Here is a 17,958-nt window from a genome sequence, read left to right as displayed (position 1 = left end):
TGAGCGAAGACATGTTGAAGATCGTACGTCCCTGGAGTGAATATACTTGAAATATAAAAAGAAAGCTCTCATTCTTAAAAAATATATATATACAGTACCAAACATGAATTAAATAAAACGAAAATAATTACAATTCACCGAGAGAATTTACATTTCTTTCTATTATTGTGTTTTTCGCCTGCCATCAATGCTTTGTGAATTTCAATGAAATTTTCAAAATATATTTTCTTCCATTAGAGAATAAATAGCAAACCTTTTAAAGAATATGTAGTCACCCAGGAGTAGTATGTATAAATGTATAATATAGATATATACATACATCTATATATATATATATATATATATATATATATATATATATATATATATATATACTTTTATATATACATATATATAAAAGTATATATATATATATATATATATATATATACATATATATATACATACATACATACATATATATATGTATATATATATATATATATATATATATATATATATATATATATATATATATATATATATATATATATATATATATATACTTTTATATATACATACATATATATATATATATATATATATATATATATATATATTGGTTGCTTAGCTGTAAAGACAGAAGACAACAGCGACTAAAATCCTTTCATATTTCTTTAACAATAAAATGCATATGAAGCAGTTCAATGCATCGATTTGTTTTCTAGTGAAGTGAATATATTTTGCTTTATATACACTACATTTTTCAGACGGAAAATCGAGTTGTAAACAACAAAATTTCTGTGAAATATATAACCAGATGTGAAAAGAACTACTAATTTACTTTCATAATTGCCGATTCATTACAAAAGCAAATAGAGAAATATATATATATATATATATATATATCCGTAAATAATATGTGGCAATTATTCGGTAGCTATGATAAAACTCCGAGTTTCGGATGTCGGGGCGGAAACCCACGCCGCCATCTCTTCAGTTATCTGGCCATCGAAAAAAATGCTATGAAAATGGCCGTTAAAACAAAGGGAAATTACTGTGATTGACTGTTATTAAGACAAAAGAGCTATTAGAATGACTGCTAAGTGAGGGGAGGGAGTAAAGGTAAGGGAGTAAAAATGTCCATAGTATTCGCGTAAGTGCACCAGTCCACACATACACGTGTGTGCCCGCACACCCACGTACATGCGCCTATATGTATATACTAATCCACCCTCATTTGAAACACACACATGCTCACTCACACATTCGCCAGATTCGAGCAATTTAACCGGTCCGTCGGTCCAGCGTCACACGATGGAGACGCTGTTGGACGGCATGGGCTTGCTTCTCCAGGTGCCAAGTCACAAGCCCGCTGACTTTTCCCGGTTAATTTTCGCTGCCATTACCGCTTCGTATTCTTTTAGTGTCTCGCTGACCAGGTCGATATGCCTGTGGTTCGACACTATCACGGTGACGTCATCCGCGTACGCAGACACGCTCCTCCCGCATCCGCGATTTCTCGCGGGATGCCCATCAGCGTCCCCAGCTTCCACAGTAGTGGCTCTAGAGTCAATACGTACAGAAGCGACGAGAGGGGGCATCCTTGACGGACCGAACGCGTGATGTTAAATAGTCTGGACAGATGACCATTTACGCGAACTACCGAGCGGATGCCGCTGTATAAGGCAGCGATCCAACCGCGGAAGATGGGAACGAAACCAGCCGCTCTAAGGACAGCCTCTAAGTAGCAATGGTCTACCCGATCGATCCAAATTTATCAGCGGTCCACCCATGCCAAGTTTCTTAGCTACCATGTCTATGATGTAGCGCATCAGATGGAGGTTGTCATGGATACTCCTGCCCGGCACACCGCACGTTTGCGCCTTTTCAACCAGTTTCTCGATAACAAGCGCCAACCTCTCGGTTAGCACTTTGGCCAAAATCTTCAAATCTGCGTTGAGCAGAATGATGGGCTTGGAGTTATCTATGACGTTCCCCTTGCTTGGATCTTTCTTTAGCAGTTCCACCGCTCCTCGCTTCACAGAAACGGGGACACTCCCACTTTGCTGCCAGTTGCAGTAGACTGCTGCCAAGACGCCTCCAAACAAGTCTGGCATATGACAATAGAGCTCGTAGGGCAGACCATCTGAGCCTAGCGATTTGTCACTCGCGCAGCCTGCCATCGCATTCCATACGTCCTCGGCTGTGATGGGTTTTTCACAACACTCCGCCTCTCTTGCCGAGAGTCGTGGCAGGCTATACAGGTAGGCACTAAAGTCCACTCTGCGTTCTGACCAACCAGTTGTCCCGAACAGTGTTGTTGAAAGGCCTCACACATCCTTTCGGGCTCGAGTAATTCGCGCCCTTGCTCATCTGTCAGAGACCTAATGGGGGCTTTGTTGCCTCATTGCACCTCCGCCATTCGGGCCTCTCGGGCGGCTCCAACTCCTTCGTTCTTCAGAGCACGCATTCTAGCTCTGGCAACGCATCCTTCGTGTTTGGCGTTGAAGTGTTGTTCGAGGGCCAACCTCGCTGCCGGAACTTTGGATGCGATGCCAGTTCTAAGTGCCTCTTCTAATTTCTTAACTAGGTCTCCTTCTATTTATGTCTCCTATTCTATTTCGGTCTAATGCTAGAGCCTTACTATACCTTCGAAAAGGACATAATTCTTTTCTTCAGCTTTAAAGCTGCGGCAAAATTACTTTGAGTGTTCAAGCTGGTTGTGGTAGTGATAGTGGTGGTAGTAGTGGCAGTGGTAGCGGCAGTATTTTGTAGTAGTAAACGTTGTCTTGACTTTTTCGTTGGTATCTTCTACGGCCAGACTGGCGTTCTTCGCTGTGCGTTCAAGCGGAACGACGTTCTTTTCAGCCTTTCTCACCTCTGGCTTTGGAAGTGGCGGGAAGTCGATGAGAGGAATGCTGGCTTCCTGGTTTGGTTTAGCCATTTTCATTTAGAAGATGGCAAAGAAAACCGAAGAAATTTTTTTTTTTTTAATTTTAGAAATTCAACCACATGTGGGGAATTTCCTCTTAAAAGATTTTCTTATGTTGAAGGAGAAGATGTTAAACACCTCTTTGACAAAAAATATTCAACAACAAACAGTTTTTTTTTCTACAAAAATAAAGCCAACTTACTTGGAGCAGATATGTCAACTGTCCATTCACATAGATAGATAGATAGATAGATAGATAGATAGATAGATAGATAGATAGATAGATAGATAGATGGATGGATGGATGGATGGATGGATGGATCAAACTTGCACAGAGTACAAACAACAGAGAAAATTAAAAGAGAGGAGGTAAGGTGTCACAAGTTACAAGCTGTCGGACTTACCTGCTCCATTTTAATTTTCTCTGTCGTTTGTACTTTGTGTAAGTTTGATCTATAGAAATAGAAATATATTTATACTTAAATATTCATCGTCTGCAAATCTTCAGTTTTTGCTTCCTTTCTATTTACATGTATACATACATACATACATACATACATACATACATACCTATATATATATATATATATATATATATATATATATATATATATATATATATATATATATATATATATATATATATAGATATAGATATATATAGATATATATATATATATATATATATATATATATATATATGTATATATATATATATATTCGCTTACAGTACGTTTCGGCCATTTGTTATTGTCCATATTTTCACGTTAAACTGCATATTTGACTGGTATTCTTTTTCACTTCTCTCGCATGAACAATTTTTTCCAGGCTTATTTACCCCTGTGTGTGTGTGTGTGTGTGTGTGTGTGTGTGTGTGTGTGTGTGTGTGTGTGTGTGTGTGTGTGTGTGTGTGTGTGTGTATCTGTGTTAGTAAGGAAATTCGAAGAACATTATATAATTTCTGGAGTATTTTGGTGAAAGTTTATTCGACAAAATATCCTGAGAATTTTTATTATATCCTGTAAATGGAAAACAATATTCACAGGTTGCTAATTTTGCTTTTGATGCTTTTTGCGACTCTCGCCTTTCAGCATCTCAGCATCATCAACGCATGAAACCTCATTACAGTCACTTGGCCCGCTAGCGATAGCAGAAAAATTCCTTCAAATTACACACAGTAGCTTTAAAACAGAATTGACCCATTGGATAGTGCAGTGAGATCCATACAAAAGACCTAGTAATCAATGCTGGTTCATGTTTGATCAAATTTCAGTTGAATTAGTGTTGACATAGGACTAAATAACAGCAACAACGAATTGATTAAACAGCCATATTAAATTGTACATTAATTGCTGGAGAATAAAACAAATAAGGATTAATTGAGACGACCTAATGTATCATCCAAAGTAAAATTTAACTGTTGTGTGAGTGAAAACTTATTCAATCGATCGAAATTTTAAAAGAAATATTCATTCTAATATTCTGTAAAATGAAAACATATCGCGATGATTAAATATCTATTGCCATTGACACGTAAGGGAGACAATTAGAGAACCCCTGAGGAAACGTAACGTCGTTACAGCTTGTCGAAGCCTTACTGATCGAGTCGATAAGCACACATATTCCATTGCAGATTCATTGCCGCAGAGAAATAGATATTCTGTCCAATATTGGCAAACAAATATAATGACTGCCTTATTTCCAGAACATTAAGCTGTTCTGGTGTACATATTTTTGTTGTTTTGGTTCAGAACACCATCGCCAACTTACATGTATTTACATGATGTGCTTACTTATATATTCATGCTATTTGCAAATAAATCCATTTTATTCCAACCAAAATTTATCACTTTAATTACAATATAATTCCTATATTTTGACTTGGTAAAGTATACCAATTCCGAATTATTAGGAGGTCTACATCACTTGCACACACAAGAGAAGATTCTAGTCGTAAAGTCTTAAATATATTGTACATTGTACTTCTTTGGAAGAAGAACAGTTTGCTACTGTACTTGTAAGTCTCCTCTCTTCACAACTGATTTTGTGTCAGGGAAAAGCAAAGACGATGGCCATTACACCTTAGTGCCAGTTTCATCGCATGTATTGCCACTAGAACGCAAAGTGTTGGAAGAGGCACGGCAAAGTGTTTCTTCCGAAGTTCTGACAATGCTGCCAGTCCATACCTGGAACGCCTTAGATATCCAGGAAATACATTGTCCAGTTTATCCCCTGCCGATCAGTGTCGCCTTTCATTCTTTCGGCGTCGGTAAGAGTACCAGCTCTCCGGTTAGAGGAAGACTTTATTTCTTTCTTCACACAAGTTTTGAGGTCATGAAAATATATAACAAGTATCGCTGTTCCCTATCTGATTATCTGCGAAAAGGTTTCAGAAAGCTGAAAGTGGTTTGAAGGCGATTTTGGAAATTATTTACGCAAATCCGACAGTCAGAAGCGCGATTGTTGAAAAATGAGACCAATCAGTATTCCTTATCGTCATACAAATTTTAAAAAATATTCTCAGATAGCGATACAGCAAGCAGAAAACACTGCTCAACATATTTCTCTCTGCTTCCTTTCCACAGACGTTTTGCTTATTCCATCAAGGATGCAACGAGTGGTGTAAGTTAAGAGTTACTTGCCAATGATAGGAAAAGGGGATGTTATTGTTTCGTTTGCTTATGCACATATACCTTAATAAGCTCCGTATTAAAAATAATACCTGAGTTAGACAATGGAATGAAGGAATCAAAGAATTTTCATACATTTCGGATTGTTTGTTCTTTTTCCATAAATGTATGTATATTTGTGTGCATAAATTTATGTGTATATGCATTCGTATGTACTGCGACGATTCGATAAATGTATAGAAATAGTTTTTTTTTTAATGCAGTATTTTATGTCTTTTTCCAAAATTAACATTTGTAGCTTGATTCATAAGTACACCACCAATACCAAATCACTGACCCATGAATAACGACATCATGGATAGGTGTAGGCTTGAACACCTGATACAGTTTAGAGCACTGGAAAAAGAATCCTTAAACTTGTCTAGCTGCAGCATATTAGTGGAATTGTTCCACTTTAATACTTCTATTTAACTGGTTTTGATTTTAGAAATAGAAAGTCTCTTTTCATTGAATAAATAGCAAAGCGCGCTTAAAATACAAAATCTCACTTTCGCGCCTTTCAATTTTTCTCGTAGTAATTCTGTTTTATAAATAAGGTATTATCCTATACATTAATGTAATGTACATTATTCAGTATATTCGGGATTAAAGCGCATGAACTTGAAAAAAAAAATACCTCGAATTGTATTTACCATTGTAACGTATTAATTAGACGTAAATTGTAATAAAATTATTTTATAATACTAATATAGTTTTCGGTACATACTCGTAAATCTTATATATTTTTAACATATTTTAGTGTTCTAGTCAACTTAAACACATAATTAAATGTTTTAGAATAAATATAAAAATTATGATAATAAAGTCTTTGAAATACATATGACACAAAAATTCTATACCAGTGAAATAAACATACTCTCTTGATATTGAACTCTGCCAAATCATTTGGAATCACCAGGTCTCCAATGATTCGTTCTATATAGAAATCGTTCACATCTATAATATAACGCCTAGGCGGAACATAAAGTTCAAACAATCGGAAGGAAGCAAGGAATTTATACCATTATTCTTTTTATCTTTTCGGGGCTTAAATGCAAATCACTACCTAATGAAAAACTCTTGATTTCGCAGAGCTGTTGTTGCTTACAATAATTTTTACCATGAGGATACTTGTGCGTTTTTTAATCCTGTCTCAAGCCTGGTGGCACAGACTTATAATCCAAATCGTCTCAGTTGTAACAATCCCATCTTAGTCCCATACATAATGTAGTTACGACTACAACCCTCGCTGTGTCGATTTTACAGACAATACGCGTGTGACTTGGGCGGAGTTTTCGTCCGCAGGTTTGGCGATGTTGTTGAAATCCCTCCCTCCTTAATTTTGAGTTTTGCTGTTTACAGGGTCGTGGCTGAAAATACTTTGCATTGCCTGTGGGAGGATATGAACCACCAACCTATTCAGTAGTTATATTGTACATTATTGACTCAGCTATTCATATTTTTGAATAATTTAGATCACGCAATGTCCAATAGAGAAACAAATTATAATTCCTGTAACGGAAGTAAGTTTTAGAATGCAAACATAAAATAGTCCATCATTTTCCATTAGTCCCTTTAGTTTCTTTACATTGATTGCCTCTTAAGATATTTTTGTTAAAGAAGGTGAAAAATATAATTTGATTTAGTAACTACCATAATAGATGTAATAAATATACATGTGAACTTCTTGGTTAAGAGAAACACCTGTATTTCAATTGGCGACTAATGCTGCTTGTAAGATAATGCTCCACCAAATGGCTTACATTCTATAACAGCAATATTTCACACGTTCCAGTAATTTCCCCAGACATTACCAATGATACTTTAAAAAATTCTTAATTTCTAAAAGCCAAAAGCAATAACATCAAGCTTTCGTAAGTTCCAAAATTTCAATATTGGCCAACATGGTAAGATCTTATGCAAGAAATACAGTTCGACATTTTCTTATAATTTGCAAATGTTTTCATCTAATTATTCTAAAAGCTACTCATTAGTACATTTTCAAATATTGACTGCCATGAAGAGTTGTGTAGGTTTACACACCAGCTGCAGACTACTTTTTCCGAGTTAATTTGATGTGCAGACATTGGTAGACAGCCAATAGCCAGTAGTTGCATAGAGAGTAGAGGAAGTGTGTGGTTGTGTATAAGGACATGAATCCAAATGTGATTGGATTTCCTCCCTAGCATAAACTAATAGCCATCGGTCGTCGTAGATACAGATAACAAACAAAATAGAAACAACATTCGTAGTTCACAGAAAATCTCTCTTCACTTCATGTTCTAAGGGTTAAAATAATTTTGGAATAGTAAATAAGTTCTACTTCAAACTTATAGCAATATACTATTGACGAATTGATGCAGGGAGTCTGTGAAAGTTCACAGCTGAAGCATTTCATTCATTTCATTACAGAATTAATATGAATAGAAGTGTGTCTTATTCCACTTCTGTCCACCTTTAAGTTCTCAGAAATATATTTAGGACGTAAGCTATCACAATGCTTGCTTTTGTACATGTGATAACATTCATATACTGTTCCCGGCATAGCATTGTATATAGGCAGAGTACTATACACCTAAATAGAAATAGGTTTTTACAAGGCAAAAACGACCAGCTACCATGAGTAGAAGCATCAGTGTGAAATCTGTTTCGTTTTTCTTTTTGTGTTATTTGTTGGGGTTGAATTCAGCTTCGCGTGAGAACAGCTACAATAAAGACATGATCCGCTCATCTTATTGAATTTTTTTCGAGTCACATAATCGAATAAATTGTCTGATGATAAATGGATTCACAATGATTGGGGATTTGATTTTGTTGGGCTGGAAGAGTGAAAAGCAATCCCAGTCTGTCTTTAATGGTAATCCATCGCTTTACAAATTATACGTAATGTTAGCCTCGATATGAAATACCATCAAAATAGTATGTTGGACAGTAGATTAACGCTTCAACAATTCTAATACTTTTACTGACTATTAAACTATTTGGTCAACATTACAAGAAGATACTGTCTAATGAACAGAAGAAGACTTGTAGGATGTATTTTTTAGTAGAAGAACATTTATATTTATTATTTCATAATTGTTTCAGTTTGTAAAAGTGTTTAATATAAAAAAAAATCATTTGAACTCATTCGTTCCATGGCTATAACATCCAAATTTGCAGATACTGTCGATCTCTTCAGACTAGAAAGCAAATGTTCACATCTCAGGAAGACATTATAACGATCAGTGAAACAGTGTCTACCATTGTAGTTATCTCGAATGATGTATCATCTGGTCGTATGCCAAGATCAATAAAGCAGTTGACGTCAAACAGTGAAGATTGTACAATAGAGTCTGGAACAAGAAACATTTGAGGAAAGGTACAGAGCTCGCCGTGTACAGAGCCGTTGTGCTGGTCACCTTCTTGTGCAGCTGAAAGTCATGGATTATTTACTTTCACCACCTACGATTTCTTGAGTGAGCGCCGTCCCTGACTCATCCTAGCCATCTACTGTTTTATCTTTGTTATCAACTTACTTTGAAGACTTCACATTTTTAATGTCAACAACATTGAAGGTAGGCAGTTAAAATTGCAGCCGTAAGAAGCAGAGAATATTTCCTAGATAGAGGACCATTACCTGGTCAAAATTGTATCGCAGGTGAACTCATCACCGGTCCCCATTATCTAGGGCAGTGGACAAAAGGTATAAGGATTCTTTTAGCATTTGTCACATTGACCATCGCCACTGATCTAATACAACCGTCAATTACGAAGCCTGGTGACATAGCGCTCACCGGTCATTTTCATCCTTCTTCGAGAAGGCAGACAAAAAGAAATTAAAGAACTGAAACAAGAACACCAAACCCAAAACCAAAATTTCCTAGCAGTGACTACAGCGGAGCCTGTCCGTCCAGTATTGGCCTCGAAAGCCTCCCGCGACCTTCCCACCGACTTGACTTGCATCCTACGTGAATCATTATTCGCAAAGTCAAACAAGTAATGAGTCGTTTGTAAAACAAAGTTTATATAATAGACAAAACTGAAGAAATATGACTTCATCAAATTGATATCTGAAATTGTTTCAAGTACTATTGTGTAATGGGAAATATTTGGGAGTGTTGTTTTCATTGCCAGATTTAATAATGTTCAATTCTTTTCAATCAATTGTTTTAACGATTCTGTTGACTTTCAAGCATCTTCGAGGTAGTTTATTCAATGGATGACATACTGGTTGTTTCAATTTACTCAATCAGATATCTGTCCAAGGGAAAAATGATGAAACACTCCAAGATTTCACATAAGCCGTGATACGTATCTTTCTCAATGTAGATGCTTTGTTCTACAGAACAAAGGAACAAGAAGATTCACTGTATTGTTGAGCCTTTTAATTAGTATCTTTCGCAATAATCACAAAACGATTGTATTTCCGAGCTTGATCTCGTTAAGTTTCAGAAATATTCGAAACAATTAAGATACTATGAATATGATAAAGACAAAATAGTTTTAGTAAATTAAAATAAGGTCGATAAATGTAGTGAAGGGAAAATTTTGGTGATGAAATAAAGAGAATAGAAATAGTATATTTCTAAATCTCTCAAAGAGATTTATGCAGTAGCAGCACAATAAAGTGATAGTATGTTGTCGACTTAATGTGACAGTCCCATAAAATGGAAGAATGCTACTGTTATTTAGCCCTAGGAAACACCGTTTCCTGTTGGACTTGACACATTTCCTGTGTCCTTATGTTTTCAAAGTGTCAAGTCCAACAAGAAACGGTGTTTCCTAGGGCTAAATAACAGAAGCATTCTTCCCTTTTATGGGACTGTCACATTAAGTCGACAACATGCTATCAAGTAAAGAGAATATTCTGCGGATTTCATTAACGAGACAACTGAAATAAAAGAATATATGAAAAATTACTAAATCGAAGTTTTTAAAAGGAAAACGTACATTTGTAAAAGCAAAAATTGCCTTTTTGCATAATAAAACATTCTTACTTTATATAATAAAATGATACGGTTTACTATGAAAAAATGTATGAGATATATAACAAAATACTTTTTATGTCATGGAGAAATGTAAGAAGCAGTAATCTATAGAATGAGGTGAAATTTCGCATCCATCCCCATATAATCTCATCTGTCTGATCAAGTTCGACGAAGCGGTTTTTAGACAGTTAAAACCATTAAAATATATTTGTCATTGAAACAGTTTTGGAAATATTACATACCATTTAAACTTTGAAATTAATTGATGAATAAATAAATAATTGAGGTCATACTCTTATGCATTTAGTTTTGCTTTCCAACTCGACCCACGTCGACAGTTTGATATCTGGATCGAAATGATTGGTTTTGGTATCTTTATGACTCTAAAGAACTAGTTTACTTGACCTCTTCCTTGCAAAAGGCTAAGACAAAATTGTACCAAACATAAATTGTTTTTCTACTTGATACAAATTTTGACAATAATTATTTTAGAGTTCTGGAAAATAAAGATAGTGAAACGCGTCTATACCCGCTCATAGGCGGCCAATTCTATCACAAGACTATCGTTCATAACCCACTCTATATTGGCACTGAAGCGCTTAATTCCTATTCTTCAACCTTGAACCACTGCACAAATAAATTATGTTAAACACAATTTTGCTTACATCTTAATCTTTAGCTTCTATGAACTAGATTTCTGTGTTTTAGGGAGTGGAGGTAAGTCATCCCTGATAATCTTTTCTATTGTAGGCACAAGGCCTGAAATTATGGGGGAAGGTGGAAGTCGATTACATCGACCCCAGTACTTAACTGGTACTTAATTTATCGACCCCGAAAGAATGAAAGGCAAAGTCGACCTCGGCGGAATTTGAACTCAGAACGTAGCGGCAGACGAAATACCGCTAAGCATTTCGCCCGGCGTGCTAACGGTTCTGTGAACTCGCCGCCTTAAGTAATCCCTGATAATATTTTCGAAGTATATGTTAGAAGTATAAATGATTTGAATAACACCTGCGTTTGCCTCCATTTTTTAAATTTATATATATATATATATTGGATTGGAAACTAAGTTCCCGCCTTTTTTTATTTTGGCGCGCTAAATTTCGCGCTAAATTTCGGAAACAGTTCAGCAGAGTTGGGACATTTCAAAATAACCCCAATGTAATCGGTAGAACCATACGCACGTCAAATTTTATGAAGACAATTCGTGTATAGTTCTGAAAATTACATTGATTTCAGAACGATTGTACTGAAGAACCACGGATGTTTTTACGTAAGTAAAAGAGTTGATGGCGAAACCAGTACACAATTAATTCTTTATTTTGTATATTTTTCATTTTGTCCTGCCCGCCTACACTCTGGTGTTTGCTGAATTGTTTTTTCTGGAGAACATGATTTTTCTTTGTGGTTGGGTCGTTGATGACTTCTTTCTAGCATATTGGATGTCCACATAGTGGTCATCCCTTCTTATACGTATATATATATATATATATATATATATATATATGACACTGCGGCATCATGGTATCGACCAGACTATTGGATATTTTTATGTATCGCTGGTCACAATGCGTTTCGTATTGCTTCCGCCTTCGAATGATGCCACTTCACTGGCAAGGCGAGCAGCCCAGCGTTCCCCCCTGGTCAGAAGACTATTCCGTAGCACGGTTACCCATTTACAGCTGAGGCGACTGGAAAAAACGTGAAATGAAGTTTTTTGCTCAAGAAAACAACACAACGCCTGGTCTGGGAATTGAACACCACGATCAGGCAACCATGAGTGCAACTCTCTCTGCCAGGTCACAGGTCTTCATGTGTGTGTGTATGGGTGGGGTACAACAATTACCATTTTAAAAAGAGAAGAGTTAGATAAGACAATACAGTATGAATAAGCAAAAATAAAAGACGGGATGGTCGCGGCTAGAACGTTTTTGGGAAGTGTTTAGTCACTATCAAAATGTTAAAAGTTTTATAGCGACCATAATTTTCGTTTTCGCCAACCTCATTGTGATGAAAATTAGCAATGCTGACAAAGTTGTTGTTACACTAAGAAGTAGAATTTATTGATACCATATTTCAAGATCTACTTTAACAATATTCCTCCTTTCCGTATTAAAGATGAGGGTTATCTCTGAAATTAATCTTCGTTGTTGATATATTGTTGCTGATGACGATGTTGTTCTCCATATTGTTGTTACTGTTATTGGGGTTTTTTCGTTTTAAATTGCACTGCTGTAAATACCTTGTTTTGTTTTGGGAGGGTCATTACGCCAATAATAAATACATGCACTGGTTCAATATCACTTCTTTATTGTTAGTCAAATGGTTACATATTTAACCAACTAATTAATCGTTCCTTTGTTTATTGTATTGGTTAAACAACCGATTGATTGTTAAACCAGCACATTAAACAAACGATAGATTCATTATCTGGTTAAATATATAACTAATTTTACTAACAATAAAGAAGTGATATTGAACCAGTGCGTGTTTATTATTATTATTATTATTATTATTATTATTATTATTATTATTATTGTTATTATTATTATTATTATTATTATTATTAGCATAATGGCCCTCCCAAAACGCAACAAGATTTCTTTCAACGCACGAATTCACATCAAGAATCTTGCAAACCAAATGCAAAAACGAATTATGTGGAGACCTTTCCATGATTTTTCCATTTTCCTCTTATTTTTCCCAATTATTTACGAAACTTTTGCAAATTCTTAATTCATCATTTTCCATGGATAGTTTTCGTCTCTCCTTTGCTTCTTAATATCAGTCTCTTTCTCTTGGTTTCTTTCTTTCATGTCTTTTTTTCTTTCTCTCAACTGATTTCCGACAAGAATCTTCTCTTTCTACACGATTTCCTCACCTTATCCTTATTCTATTTTCATCTCTCTTCTTTCTATCCTATCTCTCGATCATTTCTATGTTTATGCTTTTCTTTTACACTCACGTGCTTCCTTTCTGCTTTCTCTTCTCATTCACACTACACCATTCAACATACCTACACACACACGCAAACATATACAGAGCATCGACGCACACTTACTCGAAAGATCAAGGCTACTATTCAATAAAACACTGAAAACATTTAAAAGCTAGGCTATATATTTATTCAAACATCGACCTTTCACTAAATATAGTTTATTTCAGAGAAATGATACACAATACTACTTATATTAATCATTAATACAACAATAGATGGTAAGAAATAAAATATCTCTTTCAGAGCAGGATTAAGGAAACGAGAGAGAGGAAGGAAGAAAAAGATACAGCATCTCACACAACTTGTCTCACGATTGAGCTACAACGAATGGTTAGTCATATGTTCTTTATAATAAATGAACTTTATATATATATATATATATATATATATATATATATATATATATATATATATATATATATATATATATATATATATATATATATATATACATACATATATATATACATATATATATACATATATATACATATATACATATATATACATATATACATATATACATATATATATATATATATATACATATATATATATATATATATATATATATATATATATATATATATATATATATATATATATATATATATATATATATATATATATATATATATATATATATATATATATATATATTTAAAACTATGAAGATGTACAATTTATTCTATTTACTAATTCAAAAAAGTGATGTACGTTGTCTGATTAATCAGTATACGAACTGTTGCCATAGTAACGAAACTAAAACACACAGAGGGAAGCCGCCTCGCACAGATTGACCTTGAACTCTGCCGTGCATGCGCACTTAGTTTTAACGTTCTAGCTCACTTCCGCTGTTTGCAGCAGTGCTTGGAAGGAACGTGTGTAGCATGTGTTCGTTGCATTGACCATGACAGAGAAAGTTGAGCAGAGAATCTACATAAAATTTTACCAAAAGTTTGGTGATACCCGCTCAGAATCCTACGCAAAATTTTCAAAACCTTTTCATCGTTTTCGACGCAATCAAGGAGATGTTGTGCAAGTGAAGCCCGAGTGTCTTTTTGGTCAGCTGAAAGCAGTTTTGGCACAAACTTGGCCGAGGCGCGTCTCATACCCAAATCTTCAGTGATAATGGACTGAACTGAACCGTAACTAATCTGCACATCCTCTGGTAACTCACGGATGGTGATTCCACGATTTCCCCTCACAGCTGCATGCACATTTGCGATGTTTTTCTCAATTCTGCTGATTGCGGGTCTCCCGGAACGTTCGTCAGTGTTGAAACTTTTCCGGCCATCTTGGAAACGTTTGAACCACTCGTACACTTGTGTGCGGCTCATACAATCCACTCCTTACACTTTCTGCAACTTTGCGTAGGTCTCTGAGCAGGTATCGCCATGACAACTTTCTCTGTCATGGCCAGTGCTACGATCACACGCTACACACGTTCCTTCCAAGCACTGCTGTAAACAGCAGAAGTGAGCTAGAATGTTAAAGCCATGTGCGCATGTACAGCAGAGTTCAAGGTCAATCTCTGCTCAGCGGCTTTACTCTGCATGCTTTAGCTTCGTTACTATGGTTACAGTCCGGATACTTATTGATCAGAACTCGTATTATTAAGTAGCAGGAAGAATGCAGGAGTGATAATATACTTAATCGACAGAACCGGTGAAAAGCACAAGAAGTGAAATCTTTGAAATATTCCAACTGAATTTGGAATTCAAATTTAAAAATTTCATTCTTGACTTCTTTAAACAAACCTGCATCGCGAAAGTGCTCAAAAATTAATTTTTCTTCTTCTGATTCAGTATAAACCATTGGGTAACATATCAATTAGACATGATTTTGAGAGGTTTTCTATAAGGGAAAGAACATTTTTTTCTCTTTTTTCTATCCGTCATCCAGCCCCGAAAGGTATGTTGTAGAAATTCCTATTACAGTTTCAATTACAATATATTTAAGCTTCCACTTCTTGTTCTACAATTTTCCAGTGTCATTTAATTAAGATTATTATTACTCTTACGCCTGTATTTTCCCTGCTACTCCACTCATTTTAGTTCTTTCTTTTTTTTTTTACAGACTAAAGAATACCACCAAGACATTCTCAAAAGCAAAATGAAAACTAAGTTTTTACAAAATCTTAAACCATTGCCAACAGCTAAATTTTATAAACTAAGAAGTAATTTATATAAAGATTCATATAAGGAAATCGAATGAAGACGTGAAATGCAATAAGGTACAGTAAATGAATTTCAGAATTCGATGATCCCAATCAGGAAGCAGGACAGCAAATACGAGTCGACCAGTTTGAGACAGGAAAGGCTTGATAATATTCACACTCTCGAGGAACACATTAAGTACAATACGACTCTTCTCATAGATCAGACCCGAGATACATTTGGTGCCAACATGAAAATCAAAGCATCATATTATCAATTTGATCATGTCTTCTATGTTGTCAGCTAGTATTTTGTTTGGCTTCTCCCTTGCTACCGATTATGATGATCAGGAGACGAGTGGTATAAAAAAAATACGAACAGATGGATAACACTAAACAAATATGGAAAACAAGTTATACGATCGCAATTTACCAAAGCAAAACACAAATTTTATAAACCTTTTTATATTTCTTAAAAACATTCTGAAGGTTCATTTGCTCCATTCGTGTTCAAATGCAGATATTCATTTTTTCTTTTCAAATATATAAAATAAATCTTTTTTACATATAATAAGTTTAAGAATAATAAACTTTTGCTGCTTAATTCCATTAATTTATTCAATTTTAATATATTCTTAAATCGCTTTGAAATTTCTTAGTTATTTATGGTTTTAGATAATTAATTAGACAAGCATAAATATTAATTTGATATAAAGTAGGAATTTGCTACTTGCATTTACAAAGCTATCAATGTCCCAAGATTTGTAGGTGATCACCTTCACCTTTGAATTCGAACTCTTTTTACTCCATAAGCTTTTTTATTTTTATTTTTTTATGCTTTTTTACGGAGTTTTTAGAATTAGAGCCCTCACATTAAGGAAGGAGTGCTGAAAAGTTCCTGGTTTTGAGTAAAAGAATCAGAGGATTAATTAATTAATTATGATTTTATTCAACACATCCCCCTCTCAGACTCACACATTGCAGCAGTTCTTCAGTTTTTCTTAGCCCTATAAAAGAACTAGGAATGTTGGGCCTCCAACCAGGCCTTTTGCGATACCATTAAAGCCAGGAACTTTTCAGCACACCCTTGTACATCTTTTAAGATAGTTTAAACACCTTACATTTTTGTAAAACAACGTAGTTATGATGACTTAACCATGCTAATAAAGACATTAATAGCATTCAAATTTACTTTATGCCTTGTGAGTTATATTACTATTCCATTTCAATTAATTTTACTGGGATTTTCCAAGTCAATTCATAAGAAAATTCCATTTAAAATACTAGAAATGTCACAATATCGAGTATTGCTTTGACTATTGTTGCATTATAGGTTTTTCTACTGCATCAATTTTTGATTTGTTTCACAGATATAGATAAATTTCCTTGAGATCTTAATTACGATGTTTTTAAAAACAACAGAAATATTACGATTAGAAAATGAATTTAGTCAAACGTGACCAGGTTTTGCGACATCATTTTTTTTTATGAGGAAACCACTATGATGAGGTTTAGAGAATTAAATTATTCTCACTAGGATCTTGTATTTGTGTTGTTCGCATAAAATATCCGTGATTGTTTTTCTCTCAATACAAAAAGAGTTACGAAATGCACGTACAATTCTTTTTGTACAAATGCCTAAACTTTCAAGTACGAAAGCGATTGGTAAAATCGGTTGCAATGGGAATGGCACTATAATATCGAATCGGATTGGAAATTCATATACACTCTCTATTACCAAATAAATAAGTGTGGTTTTTCTTGAGTCACGGGTTTTAAACAACGGTGTATGTATACATACACATATATATATATATATATATATATATATATGAGAAATAAGAAAATTGAGATATAGCATTTAATAGAGATTTATTATTACCAGCAATCAAACATAGTCCTTTACAGCTGTTTCAATTAAGCCCAATAAAGATTAAATATTGTTAAAATCATTTGGGGGGCATATATGTATTTGTATACATGGGTACATGTTGTTTGTATTTATCTGATGCTATCTATATCTCGTTTGCATATGTATGTGTTTGTGCGTATATATATATATATATATGTGTGTGTGTGTGTGTGTGTGTGTGTATAAATATATGTATGTGTGTATGTATCTATAGGTATTTATATATGTGGATATATATGTATGTGTATATGTGTGTGTGTGTAGGTATTTGTATGTGTATGTGTATATGCATGTATATGTATGTGTACAAGTATGTCTATGGAAGTCTCTATTCATA

At 34.6% G+C, this 17,958-nt stretch overlaps 1 long non-coding RNA gene across 2 annotated transcripts in view; it reads left to right on the top strand.

Moving 5' to 3' along the window:
* The window catches only part of LOC128250374 (uncharacterized), a 144,384-nt gene extending 127,468 nt beyond the window's left edge, over positions 1–16,916 (top strand). For both annotated transcript variants that reach the window (XR_008266415.2, XR_008266420.2), the window contains exons 3-4: positions 13,795–13,881; positions 15,631–16,916. This is a non-coding gene — a long non-coding RNA (uncharacterized LOC128250374). The remainder of the gene's footprint in view (positions 1–13,794; positions 13,882–15,630) is intronic.
* The last annotated feature ends 1,042 nt before the right edge of the window (positions 16,917–17,958 follow it).

The sequence above is a fragment of the Octopus bimaculoides genome, chromosome 2, assembly GCF_046866305.1.
Source record: "Octopus bimaculoides isolate indiv1 chromosome 2, ASM4686630v1, whole genome shotgun sequence".
In the NCBI taxonomy this organism is placed as follows: Eukaryota; Metazoa; Mollusca; class Cephalopoda; order Octopoda; family Octopodidae; genus Octopus; species Octopus bimaculoides.
This window is presented reverse-complemented; position numbering and strand designations above follow the sequence as displayed.